The following is an 11,925-nucleotide window of genomic DNA, read 5'->3' on the forward strand; positions in this document are numbered from 1 at the left end:
GGGAACCGACAGATGGCTTCTGTGTTCAGACCTAGCAATGCCCAGTGGCAGGGGAACATCAGAGGCACAGGAAGCGACAGCTTCAGATTCATGTCAGCCATCTCCTCACCTCGTCCATCCCTTTGGTGACAAACCAAATTATTTAACAGCGAGAGTCCTGCTTGACAGGAGAGGGTGCAACTGAAGAGTGAGGACCCAGGAGGACCTGACGGTCCACAGCCATTCAGGTGCCCCTCACGTGTAAGGACCTGCAGCAGACCCCTGAGACAGAGCCCTGAGCCATAGCTTGAATTCCAAGGTCTTTAATTTGCAACTTCCATGCTGGTTCCTCGGGCCCCAGCGCCTCTCACTTTATCATGTCCTACCTCATGCCAGTCGCCCTAACTTCATTCCCACCCCTCCTCTGCTGCCCTGTCCTGCTGCCCTGTTCCCCTTTCCCACCCTCCTAGGTGGGTCCCGGGGCCGGGGCCACCAGGGCCCCAGCTGCTGCTGCCCCCAACATCAACATGGCCAGGGCCTTGGGCCCAGTGGTGTGGATCTTTTCGTGGCGGTGAAGGTTGGAGCGGCGGCTGAAGCTCTTGCCACACAGTGGACAGGAGTAGGGCCGGACGCCACGGTGGGTACGCTGATGGGCGGTGAGGTGCGAGCTGTGGCTGAAGCTCTTGCCACAGTCCAGGCAGTGGTAGGGTTTCTCGCCCGTGTGGGTGCGATTGTGGGCGATGAGGTTGGAGCGCTGACTGAAGCACTTGCCGCACTCGGGGCACGGATAGGGCTTGACGCCAGTGTGGGTGCGCTGGTGGGTGACCAGGGCGGAACTCTGCGTGAAGCACTTACTACAGACCGGGCACTTGTGGGGCTTTGCGCCCGTGTGGGTGCCCTGGTGGGTGACCAGGTCCGAGCGGCGGGTGAAGCGCTTGGTGCAGTGGTTGCACACGTAGGGCTTCTCACCAGTGTGGATGCGCTGGTGCTGGATGAGTGTCGAGTGGTGGCTGAAGCTCTTCCAGCAGGAGGGGCAAGTGTAGGGCTTCTCACCAGTGTGGATGATCTGGTGTTGGATGAGGTGTGAGCTGCGGCCAAAGCGCTTGCCGCAGTCAGTGCAGGCATAGGGCTTCTCGCCTGTGTGCGTGCGTCGGTGCGTCACCAAGTGCGAGCGCCAGGTGAAGCGCTTGCTGCACTGCTCGCACCTGTAGGTCTTTTTGTTGTTATTATCCGTGGCCGCCAAGCCTTCCTCATGGTTCTCCTCACCGGGGATGGCGAGGTCACTCTCCTCCTCCTTGCTGGGCTTCTCCGAGACACTGCTGTCACTAGTTGCCACTGTCACTGGAAGGCTAGAGGCTGGCAGTGCTGGTTTGAGCTGTTCCTGCTCCAGAGGCCTGAGCAGCCCATTGTCTGCAGCCTGACAGCCTGCTGCCAGCTGCCCACCTTGCAGGGTGTCCCCTGGGGCTCTGTCCACCCTGGTTCTGAAGGGCTTCACATCCCCCAAGGCAGCTGAGTTCAGGACCTCCTTCCCCAGCTCCATAGATTCTGGGAAAGAGGGTGTCCAGTGAAGAAGTCTTTGTAAAGGATGCAGGGGCATGGAGGCTAAGAGGGGGGCTGGCTCTGGGAAATAAGACAAACACCTTGGGGGGAGGCAGAAACAAAAGCCACGCTCTACAGAGGAGGGTCTCAACGTGGGGGGGGGGGGGGATAGCAGCAGTACTGCCCTGGGACAGCCTCAGGGAGGGAAAGGATGTGTCCTCCCCAAGCCCAGAAGAAAGCACACAGAAAGCCCAGGTGGATGAGGGTGTGTCCCCTCCCCCCATTCCCGAGCCTCACCAATACACACAGCCGCCTTCTCATCATCATCTCCTTTCTGCTGGCCGGAGTTCGAGGCCTCACCCTTGCCCTGCACTTGGGAGCCCCAGAAAGGCCCACTGAAAGGAAACCCTGGTGGAAAAGAGACACAGGACTTGGGCTTCTGAGCCCACCTAACTCCTGACACTTCATCACCAAGTGGCGCAACCCAAGGAGGAGCTGCAGCTCTGGGAACCTGGGAGAGAACAAAGAGGCACAGAACGCCAGTGAGGATATTTAACTTCTCAGCAGAAGGACTTGGAAAAAGACAGCAGAAGTTTGCACAGCTTAAAGGAGGTGTTTAGTGTCAAACTTCATGAGCAAAGATTGTCAAAGGGACAGACATGCTTTTTGTAGATCTGAACCATGATAAAAATGTGGGAGCTTTGTTTGTTGTTTGTTCAAAAATCACTTTCAACCCCGAGATAGGAAGAACTAGGTGGTACCATGGTCCGCCACTCTGAAAGCGAAAACAGTAGAGAGTCCCCAACAGAGTGGGAGGAAAATGTTATCTGACAGGGAGTAGTGAAACTCTGGAGACTGATAACAGAATACCTTTCGGCCTAGAATTGAAGTTACCACAATAGTCCAGTCAATTACACAGGGTGATCAGTTACACAGGGAGAAACAAACTATGAAACATCAAAAGAGCATTTGCCCAGGGGTAACACTCCGAGGGCAGGAAGGATCAAGTAAGGATAAGGGACATCGGGGAAGATAGGGAGGAACAGGAATGACTGTATGGTACTGAAGAGACTGTTACTGTTATCAATGTAAACAACCAAAATGTGCATGAATTATTGAGTGGAAAGTGCTCTGTAAACTTTCTTGTTCTCCCTACTATCTCTCCACATGTATTTTATTGGACTAAGATTGAGCTCATTTGTGCTCCTATTTGAAATCATGATGGACATGAGTTTCTCCATAACAAAAACACCGCTCATTTCTCTCACTGAATGAAAGGAACAAAGTGAGGCTTCTGGACATACTTCCATCATCTTTACCTGGAATAAAGACAATTGTAGCAATCTCTTACCCAATCCACAGCCTTAAAGGTGGCTCCTATTCACACCGATCCTCCATCAGGTTTCTAAGACTATGTAACTTTACAGGAGGAAACTGTCCATATTTCTCCCAAGCAGTAGCTGGTAGATTTGAACAGCCCACCTTCCCATTTAAAGTCTGACACCTAATACTCTGTACCACCAGGGCTCCCAGGCAATCTCCTACTTGTTCTTTCATGTGATGGAAATTTGCCCTCATTTTAGAACAACTGGACCAACCCTCACTTGCAACACATTTTTCATCACAATCACCCGCATGTACAGCAAGCATCTGCAAACTTCTGAAATTTCAAGAAAAAGTTCAAATCAATCAATCAAATTCAATTTCCACAAGAGTACATCACTCTTTGGAATCCCTTTATGCAGTAATTGTCAGGTATACACTTCTGAAGGCGTGGGCCCACCTGTGTCTTCCCGAATGGGCAGCATAGTGAACAGGACAGCAGCAGAGGCCTTCTCTCAGCTTGGCCTGTGGGCCTGTAGACCTGGCCACACTAGGCCCTGAGCCTCTGGGTCCTGTAGCTGTTCCCTGGAATTGTCCAGTAGGACAAGGAGAGCTGGTGGCCTAGGCAGAGAGGCCAGGTGTGGAGATGGGAAAGAGGGCTCTGGCAGATGTTGGTTGGGGTACTAAGAAAGCAATGGTCTGGCCTCCTTGCCTCCACTATATAGGGAATGAGCTGAACCAACCAGTAACTGGATTAAGGCATATGTGAGACCTGCTGTTGGGCTGCCCTGAGGACTTGCTAGGACTTGTTGACAACTTGAATGTTGACAATGTATAGTAGGCACACTTGAGATAATTGAAGGGTGAGAGGACCAGTTGGGGTCAGGTGGACACACAGGACCATCATCCAACTCTAGGCTAGAGCTTCCAAGTCCTCTGGGTCCCCCTGGTGTAGCAGGTGTCAACAGGCAGTGCACAATGAATGGATGGATGGATGGATGGATGGATGGATGGATGGATGGATGGATGGATGGATGAGTGGACAAGCTCATGCTTTGAATAAGCTTCAAACTGTCCCAGAAAGAGCCTGAAGCTCAGGAGATGAGAGCCCTGAGCTTAAAGACTCATCATCAGGTCAGCAAGGAGCCAAGGGCCCATGAGGGGAGCAGAGACTCCGAGTCATTGGGCTTGGGGCAGAGCTGAGGCCATTCCCTGGCCAGGCCAGGCAGCCCTCTAGGTCTCAGGCTTCCTGCTCAAACCTCCTCTCCTGCAGGAGCTTCAAGGAGGATCCTGAGACTCCAGGAATAAGTCAGCAATGCCAATGGCAGAGAGAAGCCAGACCTCCGCACTGGTGCAGGCCAAACAAGAGTGTCTGACCACATGAACAGATAATGATGAAATGTTATTAAAAATGCACATTGTCAGAGCTCACTGGCCAATCCTGGCCAGTAGGTTTTAAATTACTTCCAGGAGAGAATATTTTCATCTTTCTGGAATGTTCTTTAGGACAGTGTTGTCCAGATGAACAAAGAGAGGGGAAGCATGCCCCCAGGAGCACTCACCCAAGGCTCGCCCATCCGTCTTCTGCAGGGTGTCTCGATAGAAGCTCTGCTGGGCTTTGTCCAGGCAGCCCCACTCCTCCCTGGAGAGGTATAGGGCCACATCCTCAAAGGTCACCGGCATCTGGAATAACAGAAGTGTCTGTGCAAGCCACACTGCAGGAGCTGGGAAAAGGACAAAGTGAAGCCTGGCTGGAGTCTGCTGCTGCCAAGGCCACCACTGGAGCTGGAGAGTGGTGAGCACTGAGGATGGGCTTTCTGTGTGCAAGTGTCTGGAAGAACAAGGCAGTGTGGAGAGGCAGAGATGGGGACAAAGCATCCTTTCTAGGGACCACAGCCAAAGCCCATGGTCTCCCCACATGGCCTTCCTCAGCAAGTCCAAGGCCCAGAGCCCTGAGGGAGGATGATCCTCAAAGAAGGTGCCTCTGTCATCCAGGTGTCTGCTCCTTTGTGGGTGAGGGTGAAAGGGTCTGGGCCTTTACAAGGCACCATGCAGGGCAGCAGGACTGAGTACCCATCCATGGTGTGGAGGAGGCTGGATCAAAGCATGAGCCAGGGTAGCCGCTCACCTGGGACCAGGCTGTGAGGAGGGCTGAGGCCATGTGCCGCTCTCTGGCTCTCCCCTCCTGGGAAAAAGCTGAGACCTGCGGGGAGGGGCAGGCTGGGGAAACAGAGAGATCCTCAGACGTCCAGTTCATGCACTGGGCCTTGCTACCCCAAAGGACTCAGTCCTGTCCTGGAGGAAACTTCATGACCTACAAACACCACTTGCCCTGGTCTAAGACTAGAGGAGCCCTGCCAAGGCTGCGTGCATGGTCTCCTACAGGGAGAACTTCACGCAGACAGGGGGTGCTGTCACCCTACACAGAACAGGGTCAGGATGCCTATCCTGGAAGGAAGTGAGTGGCCACTTCCCCACCACTGCCTCCCAGGAAAATACTTCTCTTCAGGCACCTCATTCCCTACCACTACTCCCCCTACTTGTTCCCCATAACTGTCCCCATCCCAGCTCCTCATCACTGTCACCATCATAGTCCCCTATCAAGCCTCCCCATCATTGGCCACATCACACTCCCCCAGCCCTCCTCCTCTTCTCTGTCCCCATCCCTCATCCCCATCATTGTCTTCATCTCTGTCCCCTATCACTATTCCCCATCACTGCTCTCCATCACTGTTCCCATTTCTGTCCCCCATCATTGTCCCCATCACTACTCATCTCTCCTCTGCTCACTTCCCCTCTCACCTCCACCAGGCAGAAGAGCCTCTGCTTTGGAGCCTTGGTTCACAGATGTCCACCCATACACACTTGGAGTCCCTTCATCCTGTGATGTCCCCTCCAGATGTAGCTCCTTGGGCTCATTCTTGATGTGAGGCAAGTCCTGAGTGGCTCCCAAAGGTCCTATCTCCTCAGGGTCAGAGAGCATTTCTCGAGGATGCTGGTGACCTGGAAACTAGCAAAGACACCAGGTGAAGAGGGGCAGAGAAGACTCGCTCCACTTCTTAGAGCAGAAGGTCTGCTGGTAGACACCACGGATGTCAGAAAACATACCAGATTCAAGAGGCAGCTCTGGCTGCACCATTGTCCCATCTGCTGCTCCTTTCTTCTTCCTGGTACTCACTCCAGCAAGGGAGGAGATGAAGCCACACAGACTTGCTGCTTTACGAGGACTAGTCAGTCCCCAAGGGCTCGGCCATAATGAGCAAGTCCCCCCAGGGGGACTCAGACCTCTTTTCCCTGCTCCCTCTTTAGTCTTTTACTATTTGAGTGAACATAGATAGAGCAAATTGGTATTCCATGCAACTATGCATCCATACATTGCTTTGTGATGTTGACTAATCCCTACAGAGCATCCTCTTCTCACTGTCTCTCTGTGGGTCTTGTTCCCAGTCATACCTCCAGCCTCTCCCTTCCAATTTGCTGAGTTTTATCCCTGTTAAAATGCTGCTCTGTGTCCTATGTAGTTGAGAACACTAAGGACTGAGTACCTCCTGATGTTATCTTTCAACTTATAAGTCTATTTCTATCCTTCTGTCTTATTATTACTTCCCTTACATCATTTTGGTGTCAAAACCCAGAAAAACAAACTGTTCCCTCAATGTGGCAAGAATCACTGTCTGGAACTGGTGAGGACACATGGCTACTCATAGGATGGGCACTGCTTGCTGGCCAGTCCACGCTGTGATCTACCAGGGCAGGCCAGCTTTCTAGTAACTTACACCTCTCTTTCTATCCCTGGTCTGTGTTTGAGGATCACGTTGGTTGGGGCCTGGGTACCAGTTCTCGCAGCACCCCTGGGCAACCAGGCACCCTCCATGTGGACAAATGTTCTACTTCCTAAAGAGGGGCATGCTCCAAGAAGGACCGGTAATTACGATCATCAGGTCATCTATGTGAATCTGGCAGAGCCCATCATCTGCAGACTGTGGGCTGGCGAGGCCCTTCAGGAGATAAAAGCACACAGGTGGTGCACCTTGTCTCATCACCCTTCTTTTTATTGCCATCTGCGTATTTTGTTTTGTTTTACAAACTGAAAGTCTGCCACAACCCTGTACCCAGCAAGTCTGCTGGTGCCATTTTTCCAACAGCCTGCACTCATGTCAGGTCTCTGGGTCACATTTTGGTCACTCTCAATGATATTTTATGATGCTGGTGCACACTTAGGGAACTCTGGTGGCCTAGCAGTAAGGCGCTGTGCTGCCAACCTGAAGGTACACGATTCAAATCCACTAGCTACTTCTTGGGAGAAGGATGTGCAATCTCCTCCCATACAATTAACTGTCTCTGAAAACCCAAGGAAGGTCAGCTGTGAGTGAGTTCCGACTCAATGGTACACAGCAATAACAATGTGCTGTTACTACCAATCAAATCCACTGCCTCAGAGACTGACCAGACTAACCCCCAGATGCTCCTTTAATCAGAGTATCATTTTGAAAGGCCCATCTAGTCCCTGACACCTGACAGCCAGGTGCTCACCCAGCCGCCCTGCAGCCGTACCTCTTGGGCTCGCTCCTGGCCTTGTGCAGCTTGCATCATGCCATCTGCAGATATTGTCTATCCCAGAGCTGGATGGACTGGTCACACTGTCTCTCCCTCTGTGCTAGCCAGAGTCCTGGGGGAACAGAAGGAACTCAGCCCGACTGCTTAGAGTGCCCCAAAACCTCAGGGCAGGACTCCCAAAGCCTTCTCGTCTTCTTGGACCAGCCACCATGTAATCTCTGTGTCTTTGTTTATCCTCTTTTGTCACCGAAGCAAGAATCCTGAATGTCAGAACAACTGGCATAGGGCAAGCTTGAGCTGCAAGTGACATCCACAGCCCTTGTAATCTGGAGCAGAAAGCTCCACAGGGACCCCATGCAACAAGTGTTGAGTGGGTGAGCCCGTCACAGCCAGGGGACACCCTGGCCCACCTGACCCCCAGGCCCTGGACATGCACCCTGCATCTGACTCTCAATCTACCAGGAGTCCAGAATCAATTCTCCACTTCCAGCTGCATGTCCCCGCTCCAGCGCCCAAGGTGTCCAACCTGGAGGCGGTTCCCTGGGGCGATGTCCAATGTCCTTCTTCTTGTCCTTGGCCTAGGCTCTTCTCTCCCTGCCAGCCCCAAATTGTCCAGTTTTGTCCCCAGGCCCTCCTGCAGGCTGGTCACTGCATCTGCCTCTGGGAACCAAGATGCGCTCTCCTTTCTGAGGTGGACGTGGCGAGGGCACCTCGGTGGACAGCCCCCTCAAGAGAAGGGACTTTCTGTAGCCTGCACCTGGTGGTCCAGGGGGAGCGGGTGGAGACTGGGATTAGGGACAACAGGAAGTCCCTCCCAGATCTCGTTCCCTGTGAAATTGCAGCTTCATAGGGTTCCCGGAGCAGAAGGTTCCGGGTTGGGGTCTCAGCCTGAGCAGCACCCTCCTTAGACTAGAAGGGACTCCCTGATCTGCTTGTTGCCTAGTAAAGATTGCTTGACCTAAGCCGAGACCCTTTCAAATGGCTTTGTACATGTGAAAGTTGCACGATAAAGAAAGAAGATCAAAGAATTGATGCCGTTGTAGTGTGCTATTGGTGAAGAATACGGAATATACTGACTGACAAAAGAACAGGAAAATCTGTGATTCTAAGGTTGGCGCAGGATTGGGCTGGGTTGTGTTCAATTGTGTGTAGAATCACTATGAGTCCAACCTGACTTGATGGTGACATTAATAATAAATTCAAAACTAATCAAGCATACAGTATAGTTGTAAAACTTAACATCTGGGGGTTTCTAGCCTGTAAAACTGGTCAGACTTTCTATTTAACATTTGTTTGGTCCTCAGACCCTGCTGAAAGGGGGGGGAGGGGTTTGTGCGGGGAGAAGGGTGCAACAATGAATGAATGGAATTCCAAAATCTGTAGATGTTCATTGAAATGAAAAATAAACAAACTAAATTACAAAAAAAAAGAAAGAAACTTCTTTATAGTCATGCAGAGTATCTTAAGCTGTCTGTTTACTAGGAGGGGAAATGCATCTTATATTGAATTAGCATTTGTTTTTTTTCTCAGTCATATGTAAACTGTACTCCAAGCTGTATGTTAACTAGAAACTCTATGTAAGAATCTTAAAGTTGTATTTTTCTTAGATATGTGATCTGTACCTTAAGCTGACTGTTTACCAGGAGAGGATATGCACCTTTCCTGAATTGGGATTTACTTTTTAAAACTGTTTTTCTCAGTCACATGCAAATTGTATCACAAGCTGTTTTCTAGTAACTGTATATTGTTGTTGTTATGTGTCATTGTGTAGCCTGCAACTATGTACAACAGCCCTAAACCCTGCTCTAGCCCTTGCCAATTTTATTGTCTCCGATACACCAACCTCCCATTACCCCAGTTACTGAATCAATCCTTATCACTGAGGGTCTTCCTCTCCTGCGCTGTCCCTCCACCCTCCCAAACATAACGTCCCTCTCCAAGGACTGGTCCCTACTTGCAACATATCCAAAGTATGTCAGACGAAGCTTCAGAATTCTTGTCTCCAAAAAATAGCCTGGTCTCACCCTCTCCAGTGTGGCTAGCTAGTAGTAGTGATAGCCGGGCCACAGCTGAAATCAGAGTCCAGGCAGGACTGAGCGCCCTCTGCAAGCCCCCTGGAGGTACTGGATGCCCTCTGCAATCAGAAAGTTCTGCCCAGCCTCCCACCAGAGAGGACACTGCCTGAACTTTGAAACCATTCTGCTTTTTAGTTTAAGAATTAAGCTTACCCATTGTTATATCGGCAACACTTACATATAAAGAAAAAATAGTCTCACGAGATAAGAATAGTTTTTTATTATTGGCTTAAACTAAATAGGAAGGCTAAGAAAGAAGCCTTTTCACAGTGCTAAGCTGTGAAAGGACCTATACCTTAACCTTCCTCTTTCTCAGAATTCATTTCCTCTTGTCCTCGTTTTATTTCTGCATCCGGATAACAACACTCCAGGATGAACCTGTTTGTTCTCTTAGAAGTCCATGGTATACTCAATACTCTTCTCCAATACAACAACTCAAAGGCATAAATTCTCCTACTGTCATCCCTGGTCATTCTCCAGGTCTCTGATGCATAACAATTGATTGCAAAGTTCGTGGCCTGTACCAGGTGCACCTTAGTCTCCAGATTGACATCATTGATCTTCAGTACTTTGGAGAGGTCTCTGACAGTAGAATTTCTCAATGCAATACATCTTTTCATTTCCTTGCTGCTGGTGTCAAAAGTGTTGTTTATGGAGCCAAGCAAATTAAAGCTGTTAACAATCTCAATCTCTTCACCATCTATCATGATGCTGCCAGTTGGCCCACTGTTAAGAATCTTTGTCTTCTTGATATTGAGCTTCAATTCATATTAAAGGCTGTAGTCCTGGACCTTCTGTATGTAGACTATTTTTATTTTTATTTTTTTCTGAGGGAGGAATGTCTTTATTTTACAACAATAGGTTGCCTCTTGAGTGACTCGCGAGTGCTTCCGCCCACACAGGTCTGGGTAGGGTAGAGTGGAGTGGTGGTGTCTGGCTCTAAGGGATCTGTGTAAAAGACAAAGCTGACAGGCCCTGGTGCTCATGCAGAAATGGGACAGGAAATGTGCTCGTCTCCTGTATGGGCATCATGATTTATGCAGCCATCGCTGTCCTCATGTCCTGCCAGGTCAGTTTCCGCCTCTTCCTCAATCATCTCCTCTCTAGGTGGTGAGGATGTGTGTGAGCTCTGCTCCCATGACTTTGCTGTTTCCCTCTTTGTCAAACACCTGAAGCCCCTCCAAATTGCCCTCATACGTGCCTTGGTCTGGTACTTGGCCACTTCTTGGAGCCTGGGCAGGAAAGTCTCAAAGTCCATAAACTAAGACTTTACCTCATCATTCTTGGGGTTCCCAGGGACCTTAAGCCTCTCAGTGTTGACCCATCAACATGCTGACCCAGGGCCCTTATCACATCCCCACACTGGCTGTTCAGGATCTTGGCATCATCTACTGGCCAAACAGCTCAAAGGCCTCCTTGAACTCCTCTAGTTGGTCCTTGAAGCTTGATCACCACTTTGGAGAGACCAATGAGGGTCTCCTGGGGTTTTACAGGAGCTGGAGAGGTGGCTGGCTTAGCTTTGGTCTTGGCTAGAAGGGCCCCTGATGCTGGCTTTGAGGTAGAGGGGCCTGCTGGTTTCTTCACAAGAATATCTTTGGGAGGTATATCATGTCCAGTAGCAAAAGAAAAAAAGGGGGGAGAAAGAGGGGACCTGGAATATTCTTTTAAATATAAAAATCCTGTAGCTTTAAACTAGAGATAGTGATATATTAAAAAGATTAAAGTCTGGGCAATGGCGATTCTGGAGGCCTTATTACGGGGCAGACCCGGGGTTATGGTGCCTCCGCGGTAGACTGTACTGAGGTGGCGGGCTCTGAGGCCTCGAGGGATGGAGGAGACTACGACGTCCAGCAGCATGATGCAGGTAAGCTTCATGTGCCAGCGCTGCAGCCAGCCTCTGAAACTGGACACGAGTTTCAAGATCCTGGACTGTGTCACCATCCAGGAGGTCACAGCTCCCTTACTTGCCACAGCCCAGGTGAAATCAGGAGAGACCCAGGAGGAAGAGGCTAACTCAGGAGAGGAGCCATTTATTGAAACTCTCCAGGATGGTGTCTCTCGCAGATTCATTCCCCCCAGCCAGGATGATGACGACAGAAAGTGCCAACAGTTTCCCTCTGATCGGGGAGGCATCTGATGGCAGCACCATGGAGAACCTCAGCCGAAGACTGAAGGTCACTGGAGAGCTTTTTGACATCATGTCAGGCCAGACTGATGTGTGAGGAATGCACAGATACTCTATTAGACCAGCTGGACACCCAGCTCAACGTCACTGAAAACGAGTGTCAGAACTACAAGTGCTAGGGGAACTCTGGTGGCCTAGTGGCAAGGAACTGCAACTACAATACCAGGGGCGCACGGTTCGAATCCACCAGATGCTCTGCCGGGGAAGGAGGGACAATCTCCTCCTGTACCAGTCAGATCTGATTTGACGGTACACTCACACAAAAAT

General features: G+C 50.6%; 2 pseudogenes; one reads left to right on the plus strand and one right to left on the minus strand.

Moving 5' to 3' along the window:
* Positions 1 to 445: 445 nt before the first annotated feature.
* LOC102876945 lies at positions 446 to 10,731 on the minus strand (annotated as a pseudogene).
* Positions 10,732 to 11,301: 570 nt separating this feature from the next.
* Positions 11,302 to 11,925, plus strand: part of LOC102877203 — a 7,263-nt pseudogene continuing 6,639 nt past the window's right edge.

Source organism: Elephantulus edwardii, unplaced genomic scaffold (assembly GCF_000299155.1).
Source record: "Elephantulus edwardii isolate Elephantulus edwardi_28Jun2011 unplaced genomic scaffold, EleEdw1.0 scaffold00209, whole genome shotgun sequence".
NCBI classification, from domain to species: domain Eukaryota; kingdom Metazoa; phylum Chordata; class Mammalia; order Macroscelidea; family Macroscelididae; genus Elephantulus; species Elephantulus edwardii.